This window comes from Podarcis muralis, chromosome 5, assembly GCF_964188315.1.
Source record: "Podarcis muralis chromosome 5, rPodMur119.hap1.1, whole genome shotgun sequence".
Lineage (NCBI taxonomy): Eukaryota > Metazoa > Chordata > Lepidosauria > Squamata > Lacertidae > Podarcis > Podarcis muralis.
Window position 1 is genome coordinate 76019278 of NC_135659.1, and position 17314 is coordinate 76036591.

Below are 17314 nucleotides of genomic sequence, written 5' to 3' on the forward strand. Positions count from 1 at the left end.
TTAAGACCAGGTTACTTGAGAGACCAGCTTATCCCTAATACACTTGGAAAGTCACTGTGGTCTGCAGGAGAGCTTCTCCCTGAAGTTTCAAAGATACCAGAAGCCTGATCTGATGCCACTCAAAGCAAGGCTTTCAGTGTGGCTGCCTCTGTTCTGTGCAACAGCATACCTGTTGAGATATGACATGACATGCACCCACTATCTGCATTTTCCAGAAACAACTGAAGACATTTTTGTTCTGACAAACTTTCCCAGCAGCATGAGTGTATACTTTGTGGTGTTTTAAAATTTATCTTATTTTGCTTTGGCATTGTTTTAAACTGCTTTTTAGTTATTTTATTGCATTCTGTGCATCATCTTGAGTCATGCATGCGGAAGATGATTAATTTATAAATAGATAAAAAAAATATTACTGCCAAGGAAAAATGAAAGCACCTATCACAATTATACAGTTCAATGCATTTCATTGAGCTCCACCCCCTGTAATTATTTTTTTATTGGAATTTTTAACATAACAGCATTAAAAACAAGCTGTAAAAGAGAAACTACAACAAACCATAATGTTATTGTTGCATGGAATAATGACCCTTTTCTCTTGCAGGCAATGCCTAAGGTAAAGTTTGGCCTGATTTACATGTGATATGAGTGAGCCACAGCTCAATCGCTACTTGTATAAGCATGCCATGAAACTCCCATCTTTTTAAAATGGTTTCCCCGTATGTACTGGAGCCACATGCAAGCCAGCAGTATTTGGCCCTAGCCACTGAGGTGCTAGCATATTAACACTACATATTATTATGGTGAAGTGATTAAGGTGTTAGACCAGGGCCTGGGAGACCAAGGGTTAAATCCTAGCTCAGCCATGAAAGCCCGCTGACCATCAGCCATTCACTTTCTACTCAGCCTATCCTACCTCACAGGGTTGTTGTGAAGAGCAGGGGTAGAGCTCCTTGGAGGAAAAGTGGGATATGAATTTGATTAATTAAATAATACAGTTCCAGTATACATAGTAAGAACATTTTTAAATTAGAGGAGAACATGTTGAATGCTTACACAGCAGTCAAATGTCACTTGTGTTGCAGAAACCAAGGTATTACAACTGAAGAATAAAATCTCTATGAATTCTGACATGACTTGACCTGATCAGGACTTGCCAGACGACAGTACAGACTGTAACCCACTTATCCTCCAGGTTTTGTACTTCTCAAATGTTGCAACCTTTTGGCTTTTAAAAAGTATGGAAATACATTTACAAATGTGCATTTTTAGAGAGATCAAAACACTCAAATGTATTTAGACCTAGATGCAGATTTTAAAAACAATTAATAGTAACAATTAACAGATTAATGCAGAAATGAGGCAGAATAGATTTATTTATCACATTTAGCACTGCATTTATATCCTACTTTTTCTCCAAGGACTTCAAGGTAATGTACATGGTCCCCCCTCCTTATTTAATCCCCAACAACAACCCTGTGAGGTAGGTTAGGCTGAGAGGCAGTGGCTGGCCCATGTTCACCAGTAGGCTCCATCGTCGAATGGGGACTTGAACCCTGCTCTCCCAGGTCCTAGTCTTAATTTTGGATGAACACACCTGAAGGTGACAATGACCAAACACACACACACACACACACACACACACACACACACACACACACAAATTTACTCATCCCCAATTAATGGTCCCATCCTCCCAAAGTGATTCAACGTAGAGAAAGAACTTAATGGCAGATTTGAAATTTGTCACCATTAAAAAAAAAGTGTATAATGAGATTTTGTATGAAACTGGGGGTTCCTCCTCAAACCAAATATCTGAATTAATAATTCCAAGGAAAGAAAGATGAGTTTTGGGCTCTCATACATTCTTACTCCAGCTGCTACCATGTACTTAAATTGCAGCCATTGGAGTCGTAGTCTTAAAGGCACTGCACCCCATAGGAACACTTTTTCATTTATAACTGTGACAAGTCCAATGGACTCAAAACTTATTTCAACCTATTCATTTCTAGTACTGCTACAAATATTTTCTTGACAGCTTTTCCTGAGGCTGGAGGTGGGCAGGGGGGAGCAACAGGAGGAAATATTGCCAACCTTCTGCTGATGGAAGTTGACTCGTTTTTGAAGTGAAGGTCTAACCTTTGATTGTTAGGTGGCATAAGTATATTTCACCCCCTTCCCCCCCTCCCCATCTCTTTTTTAATCTCTTTGACATTACAACAAGCAGCAGCAATGCCCAGAGTAGGGAAAGGCAGAACTGTCAACTTTGCTTTCTGTCAGCTTCTCATTCTCAGTTCTCCCCATCAGTTGGCAGTTTTTTTAAAAAAAAATCTGAAAATCCAGCAACATTTGAGTGTGAATTTCTCCACGCATACTCAAGTTCGTATGGAATTTTGCCTTTTTTCTTTTTCTTTTTTTTCTTTTTTTTTGCAAACCAATTTTACCTAATGCTATTTTCTTTACATGTACTTTACATGTTTTTTTGTGCATCTTACTTGGACCCTGAGTCCTCTTTTCCTATGGGGGGAACGTAGGATAACTAGGAGTGACATTAGCACAGATGGCCTGGATGAAGACAGATCATTCAGGAGAGAAAGAAGAAGAAGAAGAAACAGGTTGTTGGTTTGGTGGAGGATCAAGCAGGAAGTCAGTCTAGCTTGTACCTCAGCAATGAGTTGCTCAGTATGGGGATGAAGGACAGGGTGAACAAATTATGGACTTCCTGTTTCACCTGATCCCTACTGGGCTTAAAGCTGTAGTACACCTTGTATCTATCAGTCATGATGACACTTCCATGCAGTAAAGACCAGGCTAGCGGTTCCCTCTGCTTGATAGCTGGTGCAGAGAGTAAAGCACCTGATGTCACTTGCTGTAGCCCCTGCCTGAAGTGTCTTAAGTATTTTACTGTCATAGAGTGGCTCGTGAGAATCTCTTGAGGATGGAGAAGTCCTACAAGTATTGGAGATACCTCAAATGAGAGCCACATAAATCCTTGGTATTATGGATTAACTTGATTCAGAGTGTCATCAGTTTCATTTCATGCATTTACTAAAACATAAAAGAGATTCCAAGTGTCTCTGAACAACTTTTACGACTAACCAAGCTGAGCCGAAGGCTCATATATCGCTCCACCCCACCTGGTGAGCCATTTCTGCATAACTGATGGGCTGCATTTGGCTTTGTGGGTCACAAGCTGTCTCACTTGATTCCATGTTTTGCTCCATGAAACTATACCTGCTATACCTGTTTAAAGTTCCTTACGCAAATGTGTTAATAATCTAGAAATTCCTCTCTACAAACCAGTCTTTCTCCCACTCTTCGATGGTGGGCTAACACTGTTAACAGAATCAGCCACAATATAAACTGTTTCAAATATATCATTATGTAAATTGTAGTTATACACACACAAGTTATAGACACACAGGCGCAAGCACACACACACAGAGGCTTAGTTCAGGCACATTATATTGTTAAAGCTTCCCTTTCTCTCATCCCTGCACAGATGTTCAGTAGGTGATTAGCATTACTGCTCCATCCGTTGATCTGCACAGTTTAGTTACAAAGCACTGCTCACCCCACTTCATTTCCTGCCCCCTCCATGATATTGCCATGAATAAAAGAGGATACATCTTCAAAGGTATAACCTTCAGGGGTGCCAAATCACAATTCAAACAAGTTATCTTGCAAGCCTATTTACTTCCACCAGAGCAAACCCCAGAACTACATGTACACATTTCACAGATAAAAATAGGAACAGGTTTGTAACACTATCATTCTCAGAACAAGGGTTGCTAGGAGGTACAATGTGCAATTTCTGCCAGGTGGGCTTCTAGATTGTCACAAATACAACTCTGGAGTCCAAGCTGAAGAGATAGGGATGGGTCAAAGCAGTGGGCAGAGAATGCAATGAGCACATTATCTTCCACTTACTACATCTACATGCATTGTGAACACTCTTCCATATGGCCGTTTTGCTGCAGATTATGTAGTTTGGGCTTTAGGGAGAAAAGGGTATGCGTACCTTTGTTCTTTGAGCATTTGATCCACATTTCAGACAACAAATCTATTCAGAACAGAGCTCTTCTTGCGCAGTCATATATGCATCTATTTACAGAGAAGAATCACTGGATCACTGGACTTATACCTAGTGAAACCTGACAACTCAGTATTCCCAGTGTAGCCATAAAACCTAAATGCTACTAGATGTCATGAGCAGGGCCAGATTTAGGTTTGATGAGGTCCTAAGCTACTGAAGGTAATGGGGCTCTTTATATGTCCAACTGTCGCTGTTTTTTTGTGTTGAGTATATGCCATATGGTAATTTATGGACCTAATAGGTATCTAAAGCCATTTGCACATAACAAAATGTGTATTTTATCAAAGTAATTGCTGAAGTGAAATGCAATTAATAAGTATATTTACAATGGTACCTCGGGTTACATATGCTTCAGGTTACATACACTTCAGGTTACAGACTCCACTAACCCAGAAATAGTACCTCTGGTTAAGAACTTTGCTTCAGGATGAGAACAGAAATGGCGGCGGTGTGGCAGCAGCAGGAGGGCCCATTAGCTAAAGTGGTGCTTCAGGTTAAGAACAGTTTCAGGCTAAGAACGGACCTCCGGAACGAATTAAGTACGTAACCAGAGGTACCACTGTATAGTGAAATACAATTGAAAAAAAGTACAGTATATGAATTGTAGTGAAATAATTATTAAGCTCTAACTTAAAATGATTTTTTATTCATAACAAACTTAATAATGCAAACACAGGTTTTATTTCATTTGTTTTTTATCTTGTATTTTGGAAATGTACATCCAGTTTTTTCCCTTTATTTTTTTCGTGGGCTCCCAAGAGAGAAGGGCCCTAAGCTATAGCTTGTTTAGCTTATACGTAAATCTGGCACTGGTCATGAGAAGAGGTCCTCTGAAGTTGCAAGAAACAAACATAACTTTCAGGGATACTGGAAGGCAGTAAAGTGAACTAATTGATCTTGTTCTCAAAGTATTTGCAACGCCAAATTTCTACTGGGTTCTGGCACTTCAACGCTTTCTGTGTCATTTATTTTCTTTATTTGCAAAACTTTCTGTGTTGCCAACATCAGGAGAAAATATCACGGTGCTGAGCAGCATAAAATCAACCATAAAATAACATTCATAAAACAAGTACAAAATACATGTTAAGCTCCAAGAGTAGCATTCGCTGGCATTAAATATCATTGACATTGCTAAGTGGAGAGGAATCTGTCAAGGCCATCGGGTGGCTTGGGATCTGCTCCATTTAAACTTTTCAATTTGACTCCAGTCTTTCTATTCCACTGGCTAATACTATTTATTCTAGCATTGTTATTAAAACAGCTCTCTTTGGAAGAGGAAAAAAATTCCCAGTCTAAGTAAAAAGCTAATAGGGGCGCTAAAGGATTGCCCTCAAAATAATGAGGTCCTGCAACCTACTTTCCATCGCCACAGTCATTTGTATTTTCTACTGAAGCAGAATCAAAGTCTCTAACTGAATAAGTTGTAGTCAAGACGTACTTTCTGTGAAGATTTGACCACAGCTGACCACAGCTCAACCAAGCCACCTTCCACAGAAATGAACTGCTCAAGCAGTCTTTGATTGATTTATAATAATTTAAAAAACAACAACAGGATTTCTAATATTGTCCTCATTTTCCCCCTATTCCAGAATGTTTCAAGTATGGAGGCAAACATTATTCCAAATAGTTTTCAGTTAATCACATTCAGTTACATGTTGTTATAACTGTTTCTGGGGGAAAGGACTTGCTTATTGTACCATATAGAACAACTGATTGGTTCAAAATTGGGAAAGGAGTCCAACAAGGCTGTAAATTGTCTCCCTGCTTATTTAACTTATATGCAGAATTCATCATGCAAAAGGCTGGACTGGATGAATCCCAAGCCAGAATTAAGATTGCCGGAAGAAATATCAACAACCTCAGATATGCAGATGACACAACTTTGATGGCAGAAAGTGAGGAGGAATTAAAGAACCTATTAATGAGGATGAAAGAGTAGAGCGCAAAATATGGTCTGAAGCTCAGCATTAAAAAAACAAAGATCATGGCCACTGGTCCCATCACCTCCTGGCAAATAGAAGGGGAAGAAATGGAGGCAGTGAGAGATTTTACTTTCTTGGGCTCCATGATCACTGCAGGTGGTGAAAGCAGTCACAAAATTAAAAGTCGCCTGCTTCTTGGGAGAAAAGCAATGACAAACCTAGACAGCATCTTAAAAAGCAGAGATATCACCTTGCTGACAAAGGTCTGTATAGTTAAAGCTATGGTTTTCCCAGTAGCAATGTATGGAAGCGAGAGCTGGACCATAAAGAAGGTTGATCAGCAAAGAATTGATGCTTTTGAATTATGGTGCTGGAGGAGACTCTTGAGAGTCCCATGGACTGCAAGAAGATCAAACCTATCCATTCTGAAGGAAATCAGCCCTGAGTGCTCACTGGAAGGACAGATCCTGAAATTGAGGCTCCAATACTTTGGCCACCTCATGAGAAGAGAAGACTCCCTGGAAAAGACCCTGGTGCTGGGAAAGATGGAGGGCACAAGGAGAAGGGGACGACAGAGGACGAGATGGTTGGACAGTGTTCTCGAAGCTACCAGCATGAGTTTGACCAAACTGCGAGAGGCAGTGGAAGACAGGAGTGCCTGGCGTGCTCTGATCCATGGGGTCACGAAGAGTCGGACACGACTAAATGACTAAACAACAACAACAAATTGTACCATATGAACAAAAAGCTGACTGTACAGACCATACACCACCCCAGAATGATGTCTGCCATTTATTGCTGGTGCTGTTGTCCTTCTGCAAGGACCACACCCATGGGCTTACCCTATGGTAACTTTGCAGAATTGTATTCATATGTTCCCTTGTCTTGTAACTACTAAGGATGCAGCTTGGGCTCTGTTGTACTGAATACCTTCTGCTGTTTAACACACTCTGGGTTTCTCAGCTTGGTTTTCTAGCTTGGAGGGAAATGGCTTTTATGGTCACATATATGTGATCATTTGATGCAAAGCCCAAAGGACTCACCCACATCATGTTGCTCATCCAAATGTGATCACAGCACAGCAAGTTTTCCTTTGCCAAAAAGAGAATTGCTTAGGCTCTTGCTACAAATCTTCAACAACACCAGAGGTGGAATATGACAGAACCCCTAAGGCAGGCAAGACCAGTAGGCAGGATACCCAAGACTGATAAAAAGTTCAGTGAAACTCTGTCTTGGCAAGTGAGTTGCTTGTGTTATCTTCTGCAAGGCAAGGCTGGGCTGGGCTAAGAAATCTAGACCAAAAACAACAACTGCCCTCTCCTATCCCATGCTCGTGTTTATACCAGGGATGTGCAGAACACCCTGAGAAGGGCCACCCTGACATTCTTCTTGCTTCCCTTGAAATTTCTTCAGATGTTTAATCTTGCAAGGAATGCTCCTATTCACTTCAGATGAAATTTAAGAGGCAAGTTGGGACCCTTAGTCACATTGAGCTGTGGACTTAAAAAACAACAACAACCCAACTTTGATTGCACAAGGACAAAACACAAACACTGCATTTCTAGATGCCACAAACCTCATCTATTGCAGTCGCTGAAACACCCAGGGAGCCAGATGTCATAGGAACATTGCAACAAGTCAGGCCATTGGTTGACCTTGCTCAGAACTGCTTAGCAGCAGATCTCTGAGGTTTCAGGGAGGAATCTCTTCCAACCCTATGTGGAGACTGAACCCAATACCTTTGATATGCAAAGCATATGTTCTACCAATGAGCTGTCGCTCCTTCCCCAAATGGAAAGGATGCAGAGACTTCTTGCTGGGTATCCAACACACAGCTTCAAGATCTGGGATAACAGAGTGATTAATTTTCAGCAGAGGAGCATTATTCTCACAAATGAATGAGCCACATGTACACTTGTAATGAATTTCCTGCTTCAGTCCTCAGAGCATTCACTTACTCACCGTTTTGCTCCTCTTTCCATCTCACCCCACCACAGTTCAAAACATCTGTTACTTCATTTGTATAGAACTTAAATATCCATAGATCCTTGAGTTTTAATTACCAGAGGCCTGATAAAAAATTTAAACTAGCAGCTGTTGCCATCAAGATGGCTCCAGGGACATCTTCCATGTAATAACAGGAAGAGAAGAAACAGAATGACAGTAAAACTTTCATTGGGACAATGGCGGCTGCCAAGTAAGCGCACTGAAAAGCCACTGAGCACCTGCAACTCCAAACTTTAGTCAGAAAGAAACAGGGATCATGGATATGGGGGGGGGGGGAGGGGAGGAAATGGAACCAGCAACATGAATTGAACTCTTACCAAAATGTGTGCTGGCTGGAACAGTGAAAGATTCCTACGCACTAGGATGATTTTGGGGGAAATTCTGGATTATTCAGATGTCCAACATTTCATGAAAAGCTTGAATAAGAATTTTAGAAGCATTCCCACTTTCAGAAAAGCCGCGTTCGTTCGTTCGTTCGTTCATCCATTCATTAGAATTTATATACCACTGTTAGTAATGAAAAAAACCCTCAAAACAGTTTACATGTAGGTTGTATATATGCTGAAACAGATATATGGGCATTCATTACACATGTAATTTACCTTTGGATTTCCCACACAGAACTAATATCCATATAGGCATTTTTTTTGCATATGAAATGGTCCATAGGTACTGACTACACCCTTGTGTTAACTGGAGCAAAGACTAGATATACACCCCATAAACTAATGAAAGCTGCAGCAGCTATTTAATTGGGAAGTAATTTCCTTTTCTTTAAGATTAATCTTACACCTCTCCGGAGGTGTTTCTAAATTGCACAGTAACATAATCTGATGCACTCCAAGCATGAGATTTGGTTTCTTTGGGTCTTCCTGCAGGCAAAATTGTGCGGCTTCCCACTAACTGAACAATGGAAGTCATGCATGTTATGTCACACTTCTAAGCAAAATACAAGAGGCTGCAAAACAGTTGAAAGGTGTCTGTGGGTGCAAGGAGGCTAGTAGTGAACCAGGATACATGTATGTAGTCCTACTTCTCCATAACATCTGAATCAGGACAGGCTGAGAAAGCTTTGGACTAGTGTATGGATGCAGTGGTAGACTGAATAAGGGCCAATAAACTATGTTTGAATCCTGGGGAGATGGAGGCTCTTTGAGTAGATGGTTTCCATGTTTAGGAGACTGGCAAATTACTTGCTCTGGATGGGGTTGCAAACAGGAGCAAGTGTATAGTTTGGGGATATTAATAGATACATTTTGCGGGGTATTCATGGATATGTCGCCAGTGGCCCAGCTATCCTCTGTGGCTAGGAGTGCCCTTGACCAATTTTGTCTGGTTTGCAAACTATGGCCCTTCATGGACAAAGACAGCCTGGCCACTCTATTCCATGCAGTGGGAACCTTGGGTCTAGATTACTGTGATGCGCTCTATGTGAGGCTGCCTATGGGGGTTGTGTAGAAGCTCCAGCTGGTGCAGGATGCTGCATCCAGATTGCTGGTGGGAGCTTCTGGTCGAAAGCATGTGACATTTATTGAACTACATAACTGGATAACAGGGGGGAAAGCAACTGCTTATATACATTCCTGAAGGCATGGGCCACTCCCACTCCCAACGTGATTGGCTGTCTAAACTTCCAAGCTGCAAATCATGACTCAGAGTTTAAGGACCAATGGCAGAGGCCCAAATCCTGAAATGTTCTGTGATTGGATATCATGTATCGAATCAGAACACAGGAGCTCAGAATCCTTAGTCCAGACTCAAGCTCAGGCAAACACAGACCACGGAATACATAACAACACCATTGTTAAAACAGCTGTACTGGCTGCCCATCTGCAACTGAGCGAGGTGCAAGCTTCTTCTATTGATTTATAAAGCCCTGAACAATTTGGGTCCAGGGTACTTCGGGGATTGCCAGAACCCTTATATTCCAGCTTGATCTCTGAGATCATCTGCAGAAGCATCTTTAGTTGTTCCCCGAGTTGGCAATGCTTCATTGGCAACGAGAAATCAAGCCTTTAGTATCATCAGCCTAGTCCTGTTGAACATCCTGCCAACAGAGAGACAGTGAGCATCTTCTGTGCCGACTTTTAAATGCCTGCTGAAAACTTTGTTTATGTTTTTATATTGTTGTATACCGCTGAGATATATCTTTATGATACAGCAATAGAAAAAATATATTCAAATAAATAAATAGGGATGGAGAAATCAGCCTATTTCTGCTCGACAACAGTTTTGCACAGCTTTTTCATAAGCCTGTTCCATCCCATTTTCACATTAATCAGATTTTTTTAAAGAATCATATGAAAATTCATGCTCTAAGTATTTACTTAAATGCATAGTTTAATCACATAATACATATTTAGATATGTAAATACATATTTAGATATGTAAATACATATTTAGATATGTATCACAGTATGCACATTACTACATGTATTTTATCCTAAAATATGCATTTTTAATACATTATCATTTGAGCTGAAAACTATAATGCAATACCTAAAAGGTAGAAACCTGAAAGGTAATTATATTCCAACCCATGTATTAAGTATGAATTAGGTCAGATGGCTTGAAAATGTGAATCATTGGTTTCCCCTCCAGTTCAGCTCTAGTTGTTTAGAAGTGCAAAAAGGAATAGACATGAGTCTCAGGGAAAACAATGAAAGAAGCTTCCAGGTGCATAAGACTTTTTTAAAAAAAAAACTTGAGCCCAACTTGTTTCAAATACAATTCTTCCTCAGAGGTACTCTTGAGCAAACAATTTCAACCTTTGCAAATTAATTGCTGCCACTGTTGCAACTTAATTGCAGCAGTGTACAGACACTGGTTTGAAAACATTAGCTCAAGAGCACTCATGAGGAAGAATTCTGTCTGTAACATGTTGGAGTTCAATGGAATATTGGGCACCTGGAGGTCTCCTTCCATCCTTCTCCTTGCTTGGAAAATGCAGTCCAAATTGTGTGGCAAGCTCCATCTAAACCTAACCGCTAACCCCAGAATAATAGCAGACACCACCTTGAGTTGAAAAGAACTTTGAAGTCACTAGCCTGCCAACCTAGCAGTTCGAAAGCACCTCCGGGTGCAAGTAGATAAATAGGGACTGCTTACTGGCAGGAAGGTAAACGGCGTTTCCGTGTGCTGCACTGGCTCGCCAGATACAGCTTGTCACGCTGGCCACGTGACCCGGAAGTGTCTGCAGACAGCGCTGGCCCCCGGCCTCTTAAGTGAGATGGGCGCACAACCCTAGAGTCTGTCAAGACTGGCCCGTACGGGCAGGGGTACCTTTACCTTTACCTTTTACCTTGAAGTCACTACATGTGTTAGAATGCAACTCTTACAAGGCTGGGTGTCAATCTTTATTTTATATAGTTTATTTATTTATTAAATTTATATACTGCCCTTCATCCGAGGATCACAAATAAGTTTACAGTATAATTTAATTCAAAACGTTAATAATCTGAAACTTTAAAAGGTAGGTGTCTCGCAATTCACTGGCTTTAAATTCTATTGGAAGGTTATGCATTTGACGCTGGTATCAAATGAAAGCTTTCTTTCTCTGCTAGTATGCTTGGAGGGAAGAGGTAGCCAGAGGGGAAAGTCATGGACCGCTCTGTTTGAACATAGCCAGCTAAAAAGGTACCCACCCTTTCAATGTGCAATTAGCGGTCGAAGCAACTTCAAGCAATTTAGGCAGACAGCACAGTGGCCTCTAATGGCTGATGCGAAAACAAATGGACAGATTAGGCAAACATCCAGTGCTGTCCATTATTTTAGCCATGTTAAGCAGTACAATTATGGTACTAAAAGGCTCTTACCATTTATGTCTCAGCTTTTCCAAAGCATATTTCAATTTCTAAAATATCCAAGATGCTTCCTTAGAGACCAATGCAGGTTTTGTGGCATAGGTTTGAGTAGACTACTACCTCGTGAAATGCATTAATTGGATTGTAATATAACTGCAAGTTAAACAGAGAATGTGGACAAATTGACATCATTGACAGAATATTTTACTCAATCCATCCATCTACATAATGTCTGAATAATGTCAGGGAATATGCAGCCTTCTAATAAAACTACATTTTAAAACTATTCCATGCACGGTAGCATTCTGGATGGAAATAAAGAATATGGGGAGGGTTGCACACTGTTCTCTATATATGCCAATATTTAGCATTCAGTTGCGAACATCCCATTATATAATTACAAATTTGGCCACTGTAAATGCCCAAAGAGCACTGGTAGCTTATGAGATGAATATATGTAGATGGATGAGCCATTGACTATTAGGATAAAAGGGTTATGTTCAGGTGCAACCACTGCAGGAGAAAGCAGAAACCAGGATCAGCTGCAGGATTTGGTTACCTGAGCTATGTATATAATTCTGGAGTAGCCAATTCAGTTTCCTGCAGAAGTCATTGGGCCACAACTCCCATTAGTCCCTGCCAGCATGTCCAGTGTTCAGAGACAGTGGGTATTGCAGTGCAACATCATTTGCAGGGCACCATGTTGCCAATCCCTAATCTATTGTATCTATCCAAAATTGTTGCTTCTCTGTGAAAACCTACTTCCTCTTTGGTTCTACTTGGTATATGGTTTTCCAAAACAATTGTACAAAACCATGTATTTGTGTAACCAAGGTAAATCAATAGATCTGTTGGACATGTACTGCTGATGGGTATGAAAAGGGTCAGTGGTCAGAAGAACAGAGTACAAATCAAGAGTATAACAGTGAGATTACACCATTTCTGGTGGGTGAGTCAAACTCAGCAGGTGAGGTTCCATGATCCTGCATTACCTGAGGGAACTGCGGCTAGGAGACTGCTTAATCTCCTGCCCCTGGTTTCTGGGTGGTTAGAGATCTGGAAAAGACTTGCAAAATATTCTCCACTGGAATAAAACAAGACTCTCCTTAACTTCCTTCCCCAGTCACAAGAGAAGACTAACAGAATATTCACTATGTCATAAAATAATCATTTAGCATTTTTACCAATATAAGCAAAATTTACATCTCATTATTCTAAAAGAGATAGAACAAAAAAAGCCATTGTTCATAATTACAGATTCGCTTTAGCAACTAGTGCCTCTCTCTCTCTCTGCTACAATGATTTCACTTCCCACTGTACAGAGATTAAAAGTACATTGTGTACCAGGGGAGACAAATGAACAGAGTTTAAGACCTTTTGTGGGAGGAGGTTTCCCAAACTAGCTGTTCATCATTCTCATGGACAGCAGATACTTGAACTGTCATTTGAAAAACTTCAAGGCCGTGTCACTTTCTACCTGCACAAGAGAGGGTTGCCCAAGCAGAAGGTCAAAAGGTGCACAGCTATCCTGATGGTACAAAAAAAGTTGGAGAAGGAAATAGCTTAAAACATAAGAGTAGACAGTCTCCACCTTCAGTTGTTTTAAAAGCCAGTTAACTCTAACTTCTGCACTCCACTTTTTTACATCCCATGCGCCACTTTTTGCATATTCTGTAGCTTGCGTATTGACTTGGAGCTCTGCAGACAACATCCATCCATCAGGATTCAAAATTTGTTGAACCAAGATCCCATGCTATCAGAATTAAAACCCCTATGGATTACTTCAAGTTCTGTTATACTAATTTAATTTAAATTACTTTTAAAAACTGTATTAATTTATAATTAAATGGGAATTACTTCAAATATCTGTCCCATGATTATGCTGAAGCGACTAGTTACAGCTACTGCCAATATTAGCGGGTGGGGAATCACAAAGGAGGATTATACACGAATAGCCAACAGTTTCAGGGAGAAGCTCAGGTGGGCCAAAGCTCAGAATGAACTCAGGCTTGTAAGAGAGGTTAAAAATAAATTTTAAAAGATTTCTTCAGTTATGTTCGAAGCAAGTGAAAGGACAAGCAAGTAGTAGGACTTCTGCACGCAGAAAATGGAGACAGGTGGAACTGACACAGAGAAGGCGGAACACCCAAAAGGAAAGCAGTGGCCAACCTGGTTATAACCAGAGAAATGATGTAAGGAGCTGCAGGTCAGGACAGGAAAACAGGTGTTAAGGGAACACCTAGCTGCTTTAAACAAATTCAGATCTCCAGGGCCTGATGGGCTTCACCCATAGTTACCAAAGAGGCTTATGGATGTAATCTCAGAGCCTCTGTCTATAATCTTTGAGACTTCTTGCAGAAAGGGTAATGTGTCTAAGGACTGGAAGTGAGCAAACATTGTTTCCATCTTCAAAAAGGAGATGGGGGGAGAAGACACAGGTAACTATTGACCAGCCAGTTTGACATCAATACCGGGCAAGGTCCTAGAACAGGCAATTAAAGAGTCAGCCCGTGAGCACTTAGAAAAGTCATGTCATATGAATCTTCTTTTTTTAAGGAGTTACAAGCTTGGTGGATCAGGGGGATGCCGTGGACATAGCCAATCTTAGTCCCAGTGAGGCTTTTGACAAAGTCCCCCATGATATTCTTGTGAAAAGGATGGTAAAATGTGGTCTGAAGGAGATTATGTAACTGAACCCAAACAGTGCTCAAGAATGGCTACTCATCATCCTGGTAAAAAGTGACAAGTGGGGTGTCACAGGATTCTATCGTGGGCCTGTTGTTGTTCAACGTCTTATAAACAACTCTGATGAAGGCATTGAGGGGGAAAGCATCAATTTTGGAAACAACACCAAACTGGGAGGGGTAGCTAATACCACAGATGCCAGAATCAGGATTTAATATGACCTTACAGGACTGGAGAACTGGGCCCAAACTAAACAAATGAATTTCAACAGGGACAAATGTAGTGTTTTATACTTAGGCAGGAAGAACCAGCTGCATAAATATAAGATGAGGGGAAACTGGCTTGGCAGTAGTAGATGTGAAAAGAGTGTAGAGGTCTTAGTAGATCACAAACTTAACATGTGTCAACAGTGTGATGCAGCAGCAAAAAAAAGCAAATCCTATTCTAGGCTGTATTAACAGAAGTATAGGGTCCCAATCAAGGGAAGTAATAGTACCACACTATTCTGCCTTGGTCAGACCATACCTGGAGTCCTGGGTCCAGTTCTGAGTGCCACAATTTAAGAAGGAAGTTGACAAGTTGGAACGTGTGCCAAGGAGGGCAACCAAGAAGATAAGAGGTGACTGAGAGAAGGTACAAAAGCTATCTTCAAATATCTAAAGGGCTGTCGCATGGAAGATGGAGCGAGCTTGTTTTCTCCTGTTCTGGACCAATGGAGTCAAGTTAGAAGAAAGGAGACTCCCACTAAACACCAGCAATAACTTTCTGGTAAGAGATATTTGACAGTGGAACCATCTCCCTCAGGAGGTTGTGGACTCTCCTTCCTTGGAGGTTTTTAAGCAGAGGCTGGATGGTCATCTGCCATGGATGCTTTAGCTGAAATTCCTGCATTGCAGGGAGTTGGACTAGATGGCCCTCGGGGTTCCTTCCAATTATACAATTCTATGATAAATTTCACATTAAAGTTGAGGGGACCGGTTTAACATTGGATGTGCCATGCCATTTCTAAACAAGCAAACAAACAAATATTCATCTCCTGTTTAATCCAGAGTTCTACGTATTCTTTTTAAATGCTAACTGCAGAGAAATGAGAGAAGATCACTTTGTTTCACAGCCAAAAACAACAGGAATCAGCACAGAACACTGCAATTTATCCACCACTAAGGAAGTCATAGGCCATTGCAATATGCTAAGGTATAGGAGTACCGTTAATGCATTGCCAGAAGCCAACATTCATCTAACAAAATTTAAGGGAGCTTACACGCTCACCTTCATTAACCTATTACCACAGTGAGGATGAAGATCACTCCAAATTGCTCTCGTAACATCTCTGTTTTCAGCACTGACAGGCAATTCTCCTCATTTTCTATCCAAACCACAGCATTTTTCTCTTAAATCACATTTACCAAGATCTGAGTTTTATGCTTCATTTATCACACTGAACTCTCTCTTTCCCCTTTCTCTCTCATGCATACACCCAAGCCACAGAGTAAAACATCTTAGTCCTTTGCCAGCTCCAAGGTTCTAAACTATGTAGGAGGTTGCTAATTGTTTAATTAAATCCTGTGATGTTCCATCCATCTTTTCACTCTGCATGCACAGTTGGAGATAAAGCCAAGGAGGACCAAATATAAAATATGCATATTATTATTATTATTTCCTTTAGAATTTGCAAATTCTTTCCCCTTATTATTATTATTATTATTATTATTAAGTATAATCATAAATAAATGAGAATAAAAATGTGCACCCCACCACCGATACCATTCCATTGTAACTATCCAACCCCCCAAAATTTCAACACCTCTTGCGATGATTTGACCCCTTTCCATTTTAACAGTAAAAATATGTATATTAAATACATCTACATATACGTGCTCTTATAGGCATCTCACTGAATGTATGTATGCCAGACGAGTGGCACATACATCATATGAGCAGGATGAGCAATGAATTCTGATCTCCCTCCTCACCTTCTTCACACATTCAGTATATATATAGATAATATAGGATGCATCATATATATTAATTAGCATACTGTACTGTGCTACTGTACTCGAAGCTACCAACATGAGTTTGACCAAACTGTGGGAGGCAGTGGAAGACAGGAGTGCCTGGTCCATGGGGTCATGAAGAGTCGGACATGACTAAACGACTAAAAAACAACAACTGTGCTACTATAGTGATCAGGGCTGGCCCAATTCATTTTGCTGCCTGAGGAAACAGACAAGATGGTGCTCCTCCCATTCCATGTACAGTACCTCAGCTGACTGGTAGCTGAATAATGGGGATGAGGCAGCAGCTTCCATCAACAGCTAAAGGCAACAGGTTTGCCTAAAGGATAGACACAAGAACTATGATCCAACACCACTGCCCCCCCACCCTCTGCTGCCTCACTTTGTCTAATGGTAGGGCCTGCCCTGGTGATGAATGTATATTTAAGGGGTTCAGACAAATTCATGCCTAATGAACAGTTGATAGAAATAATTATATGAAATCTCCCTATTAAGAGACATTGCACTCAATACCAGTTGCTGGAGGGGGCAACAGTGAGAAAAGATGACCAATACTGGAAACAGGACATTGGTGTTGAGGAACCTTTGACTGACACAGGAGCCCACTCTATTACATATTTCTCAGGACTACAATGTTGGGTGAAAAATCTTTGTAGACTGCAGTGAATGCTTCCACTGCCCTCTCCCCACTTCCCTAGGATACTCTATCTGCCTTTAAATCTTTGGTTTCCATAGAAACAGAAGCACTGTAATAAAGTGAGGACAAAAATATTGTATTCTGTCAACGTA

At 40.7% G+C, this 17314-nt stretch overlaps 1 protein-coding gene across 2 annotated transcripts in view; it reads right to left on the minus strand.

The window, feature by feature from the left end:
• Positions 1-17314, minus strand: part of PTPRT (protein tyrosine phosphatase receptor type T) — a 619644-nt gene that overhangs the window by 469075 nt on the left and 133255 nt on the right. The gene's annotated exons all lie outside the window — the stretch shown is intronic.